Source organism: Furipterus horrens, unplaced genomic scaffold (assembly GCF_987537825.1).
Source record: "Furipterus horrens unplaced genomic scaffold, mFurHor1.1.pri manual_scaffold_5, whole genome shotgun sequence".
NCBI lineage: Eukaryota > Metazoa > Chordata > Mammalia > Chiroptera > Furipteridae > Furipterus > Furipterus horrens.
This window is the reverse complement of record NW_028327175.1, coordinates 197614542-197623304: the sequence shown is the minus strand read 5'-3', so window position 1 is coordinate 197623304 and position 8763 is coordinate 197614542. Positions and strand designations below refer to the sequence as shown.

Genomic DNA, 8763 nt, shown 5'->3' with positions numbered 1-8763 from the left:
TGTCTGTCCTCCTGGAGAACTGGATGATTTCTGTGTCTTCCCTGAAACTGAGTGAATGCACTGATGCCATGTTCGTCCCCTGGGCCAAAGGCAAAGGGGACAGGGAGAGGTCAGGCCAGCCCCGTTAGATGAGGTCAGGCTGAGTACCTGCTGCTACATGGAGATCGCAGACCTCAGTGTGTGTAAAGTAAGGCAGGGCAGGTGCTCAGTTAGCACAGGAGCCCTGGGAAAGGGGGTGCGGGGGGGGGGGGAGTCCCGCAGCGCCCTGGACCCGCTGCTCTAATTCCTTCGGCCTCTTCCATGTAGGAAGGGATTCGCCTAAGGTCAGGGGTGAAGGAACGTGCCTGCTTTGGGCTAAAAGGCCACAGAGGTGGGGGCCTAAAGCTGGGAGGGCCGTTGGCAGGTAGGGGGAGAGGAGCCCTTGGGGAGGGATGGCCTCCTCCAGGCCCTCCTGGCATGCAGTCTTAGGGGGCGCTGCCCGAGCCCAAAGCACAGGGCAGCGCAGGACAGGCTGTTTGGAGGGATGGGCTGATTGCCGGGGGATGGGAAGGGGTCCATCCATGGTGGAGAGATGAGGTGGGGAAGGGCTGGGGAGGAGGTGTCTGGACCACCCCCAGTCCCAAAGGGGCCAAAGGGTCTCAGCTCAGCCCATCAGGATCGGTGTTGTGGAGGCACCAAATGGGGGAGCGCTGGGCCAGGCGTTGGGCCAGCTCCCTGCCTCCCTTTCCCTGCAGGAGCTGTGGCCCTGATCAGGCCTGGCCTGCAGGCCAGCTCTGCTGAGATGGGTGGGATGAGCCTGCAGACCAAGAAGCAGGAGGTGTGCACCTCTGGGAGCCCCCCCCCCCCCCCACCAACCCTGCCGCACACGCCAGCACGTTCAGAGCAACGCACTAATGTTCTTTCACTCTCGGCGCCCTCTTACTTGGGGTCACCCTCGGTCCCTGGGAGCTCTCTGACCCCGGTGAGAGGTAGGCAGGAAGTCAATTCGGCAGTTCCCATAGGTGATGGGCATCCTCTCTGGCAGCCCTAAGAACGGTGGGTGAAGGCTTCCTGCCCGCAGTGCCCATGGAGGCCACCTGGGGGCAGCATAGGGCTATGTTTTGGTGCCTCTGGCTCCAAGGGCGGGCTGTCCTGGAACCCCAGAAGGGTGGGAAGGGGGTTGCCGCTCCGTGTCCACCCCCTTCTCCACACATTCCCTTTGTGAAGTGCCTTAGGCAGGTAAGCAGCTTAGGAAAAGTGACAGGTCTTCAAAAGGCAGTAAAGAGATGGGCAGATCTGAAAGGTCCTTAAAGTGCCCCAGGCCCCCACCCTGGTCAGTAGCTGGGGGACCTGAGGCTCAGAGAAGCCAGATCGTTTTGCCCAGTGTCATCCAACCACCTGGCTTCCAGTTCGGTTCCGTCCAGGCTCTCCTGGCCTTTCTCTTAGGAATGTCACTCCCCTGCTGGGTGTGAAACCGAGAAAGAAAGTGACTACTTAGAAGGGCTCCTGGCGACTGACTGGGCTCAAAAATAATAATAATAAAAATAAAAAGCAAACAGGCAACAGAGCCTTGAGGCCATTCCTACCCAGGGGCTCCTCACACAAACTGCTCTTTGCAGAGAAGCCTGCGCTGGGTTCCTGCCATGTGAGGCAGACCTTATGAAGGAGTTTCTGGAGTCCTCGTTCAACCAATGGGATCAGATGTTCCAAGCCCAATTGGAGCTTTATCTCCCATCAGCATCTTCACCGGCCAATCAGACTGGCTCCATGGCGACCAGTCAGGACAGTGCCCTTTGGACCAATCAAACTGCAAGGATTTGGAGTCCTCATTTGCATGCGGACAGACCAGTCAGGGACCAGGGGTGGGGACTTCTGTCTATAGAAGTCAGCTCCCTGCTGGCTTGGAGAGTGTACTTTCTCCATCCACCGAAGACTGAAGACTGCATTTCCCTGGCTGGAGCTGCCACGCTTAGATGCAGCACCAGAGGTGTCTTGCCAGAAGGGAGCAGAGCAGAGCGGTGCTGTCTAGCAGGGGAGGGGCTTGGCCCCGGGGCCCCCTAACGCCTTCCACAGCCATGCTATTCTCAGAGCGGTGCTGCGTCAGAACTGAGCTGTTCGCACGGAATCAAGTTTCCTTCTTCACTACATTACAAACGGGGGGTCCCTGTTGGCGTTGAGTTGGTTCCAACGACCACTGGGTGACATGGGTATGTATCTGGGGGTAGAGGTCCCCAGAATTTGCTGTCTGGACGGGGATGAAAACACACAAATGAGTAAGGCCGGATAGAAAGAGAACAATGCCACATTAGATGGAGCGGAACTAAGAAGGGGAGCAGATCTCATGCAGGTCAAGAGGAGAGAGGGTGAAATCCAGGAGGCCAGCATGGAGCTGGAGGCAACATTTGACCTTGGCCTTGGGGTGGGGTAAGAAGCTGATTCAGTTGAACAGTGGGGAGGGTGGGCACTCCTGGAGGAGTGACGGCTTGGGCAAAGGCCAGGAGGCAGAAACTTCGGAGCGTAGGTGAGGCAGGTGTTCTCTTAGGGGACATAGGAAATTAGAGGCCAGACTGAGATGTTTGCCCCATCCTGCGGTCCATGCAGGCTGCCGTTGGAGATGGGGGCTGACTTGGGTCTGGAATTTTCCTGAATTCCATTATGTTGAAAGTGCAGAAAATGGCAGTTCTCCAGATGAGCTCATGTGGAGGTGGGAGTAAACAAGCGGTCTCCGTGGCAACCGGGGGCCTAGTGTGGGATGTTCAGCTGCCCCTCTGAGACCTGGAGGCCTGCCCTGAGGAGAAGAGCAGCCACCCCTCATTCCTCGACCATGACTCAAACCCACAGTGGCAGCAGGAGCTGCTGGTCACAGGGGACCCCTTACAAACTCCAGAACGGGCTGTCTGGGGGGCAGCCAGGGTTCCTGAGAAAGCCTCAGACCATGAGGTGGGATCCTACTGAGGGTCAGCAGCACACCCAGCTCAGCTTCCTGCCTTCCAGGTGGAGGCAGGGCGCAGGGATGCAAAGAGGTGGCCGCAGAGGCCGGGGGCGAGGCTGGGCCCCAGTGGGAGGCAGGTGAGGCGGGAGCTGTGCAGGTCCGTTTTGCTGCTTCTACAAGGAAATGGCCTTGCAGATGCCACCTGGCCCTGACCTCAGTCCCAGTGCCCACACCAACCTCCCAGCACAGACTGCCTGGAAGGCGCTGCATCCACCCAGTTCCACCTGAGGCTCGGCCCTCTCTACCTGCCTCCCACGAAGCTCAGACTTCAAGAACTCCGAGGTGAGAAGACTCAGGCCCTAGAGACCAGTAGGCCTGAGATCACGGACCAGCTCTGGCCATTAGTAGCTGGGGGGTTGGGGCTCCTTATTTGGCCCCTCTGAGCCTCCGTGTCCCCACCTGTATATAGACCCTCCTTCCTAAAATGATGATGGGGATCCAAGGAGGAGGTGCCCGTAGCACAGGGCGTGGCTCTGAGCACTGCTCAGTGAAGAACCGGCCCCACCGTTCCCATCGACGGCTCTTCCCCGGCCTCTCCGTGGACAGGTCTGCTGGCTGTTCTGACAAATGCCCTCCTGTCGACTTTATGTTTACACTAAATCAGTGATGACTGTTCCCAGGTCTTTCTTATGCCAGTGATGTTACAAATGCACAATTTAATTAAATACATAAGCCAGCGGTCCCCAAACTGTTTGGTGTCAAGGTGCCTCTACACCCTTAAAAACCATGGAAGACCCCAAAGAGCTTTTATGTACGTTGTTGACGTGTACTGACTATAAATTCGAAAGCAAAGCTGAGACACTTTAGAGCCCACCAATATACACACACGTGTTCCATCTGGTCGGAGTGGGCGTGGCTGCTGGGGACCGTCCCCTGGGCCCGGGTGAGGGAAGGAGCGTGTGAAGGGTGAAGAATGTCACGGTCCAGTCATGAAAACAGCTGGGACAGGGGCGCTCCTCAAAGAGCTTGAGAGTCGCCAGCATCTCCGGGCCACCCTTCGAGAACCACGGATGTCAGTAGACCAAGGAGCTGCTCTCTGAAAACCAGGTGGGAAGCCGTGGCCAGTCCCAGCGCAGATGAAGGAGAGGACGTCGGGAGCCCTGATGCCATCAGCGGTGACCCAGAATCCCCCCGCCTGCAGACTGACGTTCAGGGAAGAGGTTTTGGCCCTTTTATCAAAAGACAAATTAATGAACCTTAAATATTTTAAGATAAAATGCTTAACAAATGTATACGTGGTTAGGTAGGCTTTCCCCATTTTTCCAACTTGCCCAATTTACTCTTCCAGTACTGATGCTTTGAGGGCGCTGGGAGCCCATTCCCCCCACCCCCATGGGCACCAGCTCCAAGCCTGGTCTTTGCCTGTGACTCCCCCATGCACCCCAGCCCCCCAATCCCTCTCCCAGTCAGCACTGCATAAACCCAGGTGAGAGAACCAGCCACAGAATCAACAGAGGAGCAAATGAACTAGCTCAGAGCCCGACCCAGGGCTTTGTGCAAAGTAGATGCTCAGAAAATATTGGCCAGAACATTACATTTGACTCTTTGTCCATTTTCTACTTGGACTGTGTTTCCTCGGTGCCTTTGTAACCCTCGGGCAAGGCTGAGCCCAAGGATAGGCAGTCCGCTTCTGATATGACCAACCGAGCAGGTTTGCAAACAAGGGGCACAGTGGGGAGAAGGGGTGTCACCAGGGAGGGCGGGCTGGGGACAGGGAGGGACTTCAGAAGCAGCAACGGAGCCCAGGTTGTGAAGTTCAGTCCCACGTGGCCCAGGAAAGGGAGGTTGGAGGTCCGCCTTCCAGGGCCATCTCTGGAGCATGAGACTGAGGCCAAGGTCGCTGCCCCGCCCCTAATCCCAGGCTCTCTCAGGGCCCCGAAAACATTCTATTTTTTTTTGTAGCTTTCACAAGCTACTCCCTTAGAACCGTGACCAACAGAAATAGCTGAACTTCAGAAATTCAGAAGTGCCCGTGTGGCTGAGGTGGGTCTCCTGAAGAACTGAGAAAGTAACTTACAAAACACCAAAACTCGTAAGCACTCAAAAATCACTTCTACCCAGAGATGGGGAAATAGACCTATTGGGAGCGGGGGGGGGGGGGGGGGGGGGGGGACTTTGACTCACTGGAGAAAGGTGGGCCCTTCGCCCTGTCTCGCCTGCCTTGCCCCACTCACCACTGACAGGCCCCTGCCTGGACAGGGAGCCACACCATCTCAGAACAGACGTGTCTGGAAGCTTGGCCCGCTGCAAAGTAGCGGCCTGCCCACTCAGATCTGCTCGGGTCCATGGGACACAGCCATAAGGGGTCGGCCAGTGGGCACCCAGTCCATCCCTGGACTGTCTGGCCAGCTCCCTGGGCCACCCTCCTAGGGCTGGCTGAATAACAGTCCTGGAAGATGGGCACACCCTGAGCCCAGAACTTGTACATGTGTTACCTACACGGCAACGGGGCTTTGCAGCTGTGATCCTGAGATGCTGAGATGACCCTGCGCTGTCTGGTGAGCCCAGAGTAAGCACGGGGGTCTTTCCAAGAGGCGGGAGGGGGAGACAGAGATTTGAAGATGCTGCACGTTGAAGAGGGAGGGGCCCCAAGCCACGGAATGCGCCGACCTCCAGAGGCTGGAAAAGGCGAGGACTCGGACTCTCCCCAGAGCCTCCAGAAGGAACCGGCCCTGCCCACACCTGGACTTAGCCCCGTAGGACTGGCACTGGGGTTCGGACCCCCAGGACTGTGAGATCACACTCTTTAAGCCACTCGGTTTGAAGTGACTGGAGCAGCCATAGCACATGGACGTGGCTCCCAGGCTGCCTGCGGTCGCTGCTCTGAGGCCTGCTCCCCTCCCTCCACCCCCTGTCTCTGTGCTCCTCAGGGAGCCCTGCCTGGCAAGGTTCTGGGACAGTGCCCTCATCCCAGGGGTCTCAACAGGCCCCACCCCCCCGCAGGCAGGGCGGCTGCCAGAGGGCGAGACTTCCGAAGTGACAGCACAGGACAGCAACTGCCTGCACAGGGCACCTCTACCTGTGGCCCGAGGCACAAGGCCCGAGGTGCCCCCACCAGGGGCTGGCCTTTGCTTCAGTTCCCCACAGGGTCGTCCAGGGAGGGGTCATTCCGAGGGGTTGCTATTAAGATGCAGATGACCCTCGGCAGAGCGTTCCCAGGTGTCCCTGGCCCCACAGCAGAGGGAAAGGGAGGCAACCATCAAGTCACCCCTGTGTCTGCCTGCACTTGCCCTCACCCTTCTCCTTATAGACACAGTGTTTTCTCTGCTGAGAGAAGGCGCTCCTGGCTTCCTCATCAGAGACGGGGTCCCCCCCACCAAGGGAGAGGTGCTGGTGAGAGCCTCCCCCAGGGTGGGTCTTTCCAGCACTGGGGGCCAACCAGAGTCCACACTGTCCCCAGGATGACCTGGCCTTCCAAAACCCCGAACTTGAGACAACCCTCACCTCCTTTCTCAGGTTTGCCCCACCCCAAGTTCAGCCAGGGGACCCTGAAGTGTCTAGTGATGACATGCACTCAGTGACACCAGGGACCTCCAACTTAGCCCCCGGAACCAGGCAGGCCAGGGGAACTGGGGAAGCAGCCACACTGAGACACGTCTGTTGGGAGCGGCAGAGCCCAGGGTCACTGGGCCTTTGAACCTGAATGTCTGAGACAACATGAGGCCAGTGGGTGGCCAGGGCCAGACCACACACCCAAACTCCCCTGCAGGCCCACACAGGGCGCCCCTGGCCTCTGGGGCCTTGTCTCTCTCACCTGTCACCACGGGGAGTGGGTCCCCTTGCATGTACCTTGCATGCGGGTAAGAACTGAACTCCTTCCATGCGTGACTCATTCTCGCATAGATGACACCGTGGGGACCCACCACGAGGGCATGTGATGGCGAGGAAGAGCTTGTGTGCCCGGGCACCTGTCACGGGTGCGTGTTTAATTCCGGTAAATAGTAATAAGTGTACAGCATAACTGGTTCACTTGACAGAGCTCACGGGACAGAAGGAGGACAATTCAGTCCGGTCCCACACGGCTTCTCAGGGAACACCGGATCGTGAGAAACGCTCCGTTTCGCTTTGGTTTGGAGTGACAGGCTCCAGGGCCCCCACTCAGCCATCAACAAGAACGGACCTCCAGCAAGAGAGAGCAAAGGCCTGTGCCCCGAAGAAAGGCCCTGGACAGAAACCATATCTGGACGGCACCGACAGGCATGGAACAGGTGGGCCTGCGTGTATAAAAAGATTTGCGTAATAAACCAAATAATATTGGAAATAATACCGTCCGTAGTGCTTCTGTAAGAAGCAGAATTAGGCTACATGTTATTCACATGCATAGGAGTGCGTAAGAAAAGTCCCCTGTAATTATGGTGGGGGCGGAATAGCAAAATACGGACTGAAAATGACAAGTTAATTGGCAGAGATGTTGATCGGTGAAAGGGCTGCGTCCAGAGCGAGCAGCCTCGTCAGCCACAGAACTGAAGGGGACCCACTCAGAAAATGCACCCACACACACATGTACACACACATGCACACCTGTGCACCCACACACGCCCATGCACATACCCGCACACACATGCACACACCCACACCCTGTGCTGCAAATAAATACACACACACACACTGACGTGAGGTCCCCCGGTGCACACCTGTGCTCCAAGTACCGGCTGCAAGAGGGAGGGCGGGCACTGTCCCTGAAAGCAGGTGCTGAGGACACACAGCCCCTCCGGTGGCAGAAAGAGCCAGGCCGTGCCAGTGCTGAGAGCCCGCCGCATGCCTTCGGACCGGCTGCATGTCCCACCGCCCACGGCAGAAAGACACAGGCGCCGCAGTTGAAGGCCAGCAAGTCCTCTTGCCCGTGCGTGCTGGTTGGGCATCAGAGTGTTGACACTTTCTGACTTGGTGTCCGGGACTGTGAGCTCTGGTTTGCAGGAAGCTTCCTTTGATACCACATCAGCGCGCAGCGTCACCGGGTCCCACCTGGGTCTGTGGGCTGAGGGGGCTCAGGGCTCTCTTCAGTCATTGCCCATCACCTCCAGGAAACGACAAGACCTCTGGCCCATCCGTGGGGAAAACAAGCTGCCAGGCAGCCCAGAAGGGCCTCTTCAGAATCTCAGTGCACCGCGCGCGGTCCCAGTGCAGCTTCTGCACTGTGTTTCTGAACCAGGACAGGAGTGTCCTGTCATCTGTGGGCAGAGTCAGGGCTGCTGCCATGATGGGGAAGCAGGGAGGTCCTAAGGTCACCCAGGGGAAGGCAGAGCAAGGGAACCCGGGGAGGCCGGACTAAGACTTCCAGTCCCCTGGTTCTGTGGCCTCATGCTCAGGACAGGGACCGGCTACCGAGATTCCCAGGCAGTGCTGGGTGCCTTGCAGTTGCTCAGTCTGGCGTGAACAGCCACAATCTCCCCTTCAATTACAAACTGAATTGATATTCCAATTATAAACTGAATAAGCTCTGGAGCAAACTTCTAAAGAGGCAGAAAAGAGCGCTCCAGCTAGTGAAATGCACTGTTTAACTTTCTGTTAAACCAAAGTCCCCGAGAACAGAATGGGAGGCGTCTGAGACACAACAGGGTTTATATCAGGAGGGACTGAAGGGCTGACTTTGGAATAAAAGGGGGAAATGAAAGCACCTCCGTCTCTGCCAGATAAGTGATCCCACAGAGTGTTCCAGAACTGGATGTGAAGGGGGAGCCCGGCAGGCCCCACAGCATGACCTCGAGAGTGCTCAGCCAGACCCCAGAACTGTCCGGCCCCAGGCTGGAGGCTCCCCTCCCAGCTCCCAGCAGCAGCCCTGGCCTCATCCC

At 57.6% G+C, this 8763-nt stretch overlaps 1 long non-coding RNA gene across 1 annotated transcript; it reads right to left on the bottom strand.

Moving 5' to 3' along the window:
• Window positions 1-3607: 3607 nt before the first annotated feature.
• Window positions 3608-7907, bottom strand: LOC150010738 (uncharacterized). The gene is made up of 2 exons (XR_016511260.1): window positions 7606-7907; window positions 3608-4140 (listed from the first exon to the last, which is right to left on the bottom strand). It is a non-coding gene; the product is annotated as an uncharacterized LOC150010738 (long non-coding RNA).
• Between the last annotated feature and the right edge of the window lie 856 nt (window positions 7908-8763).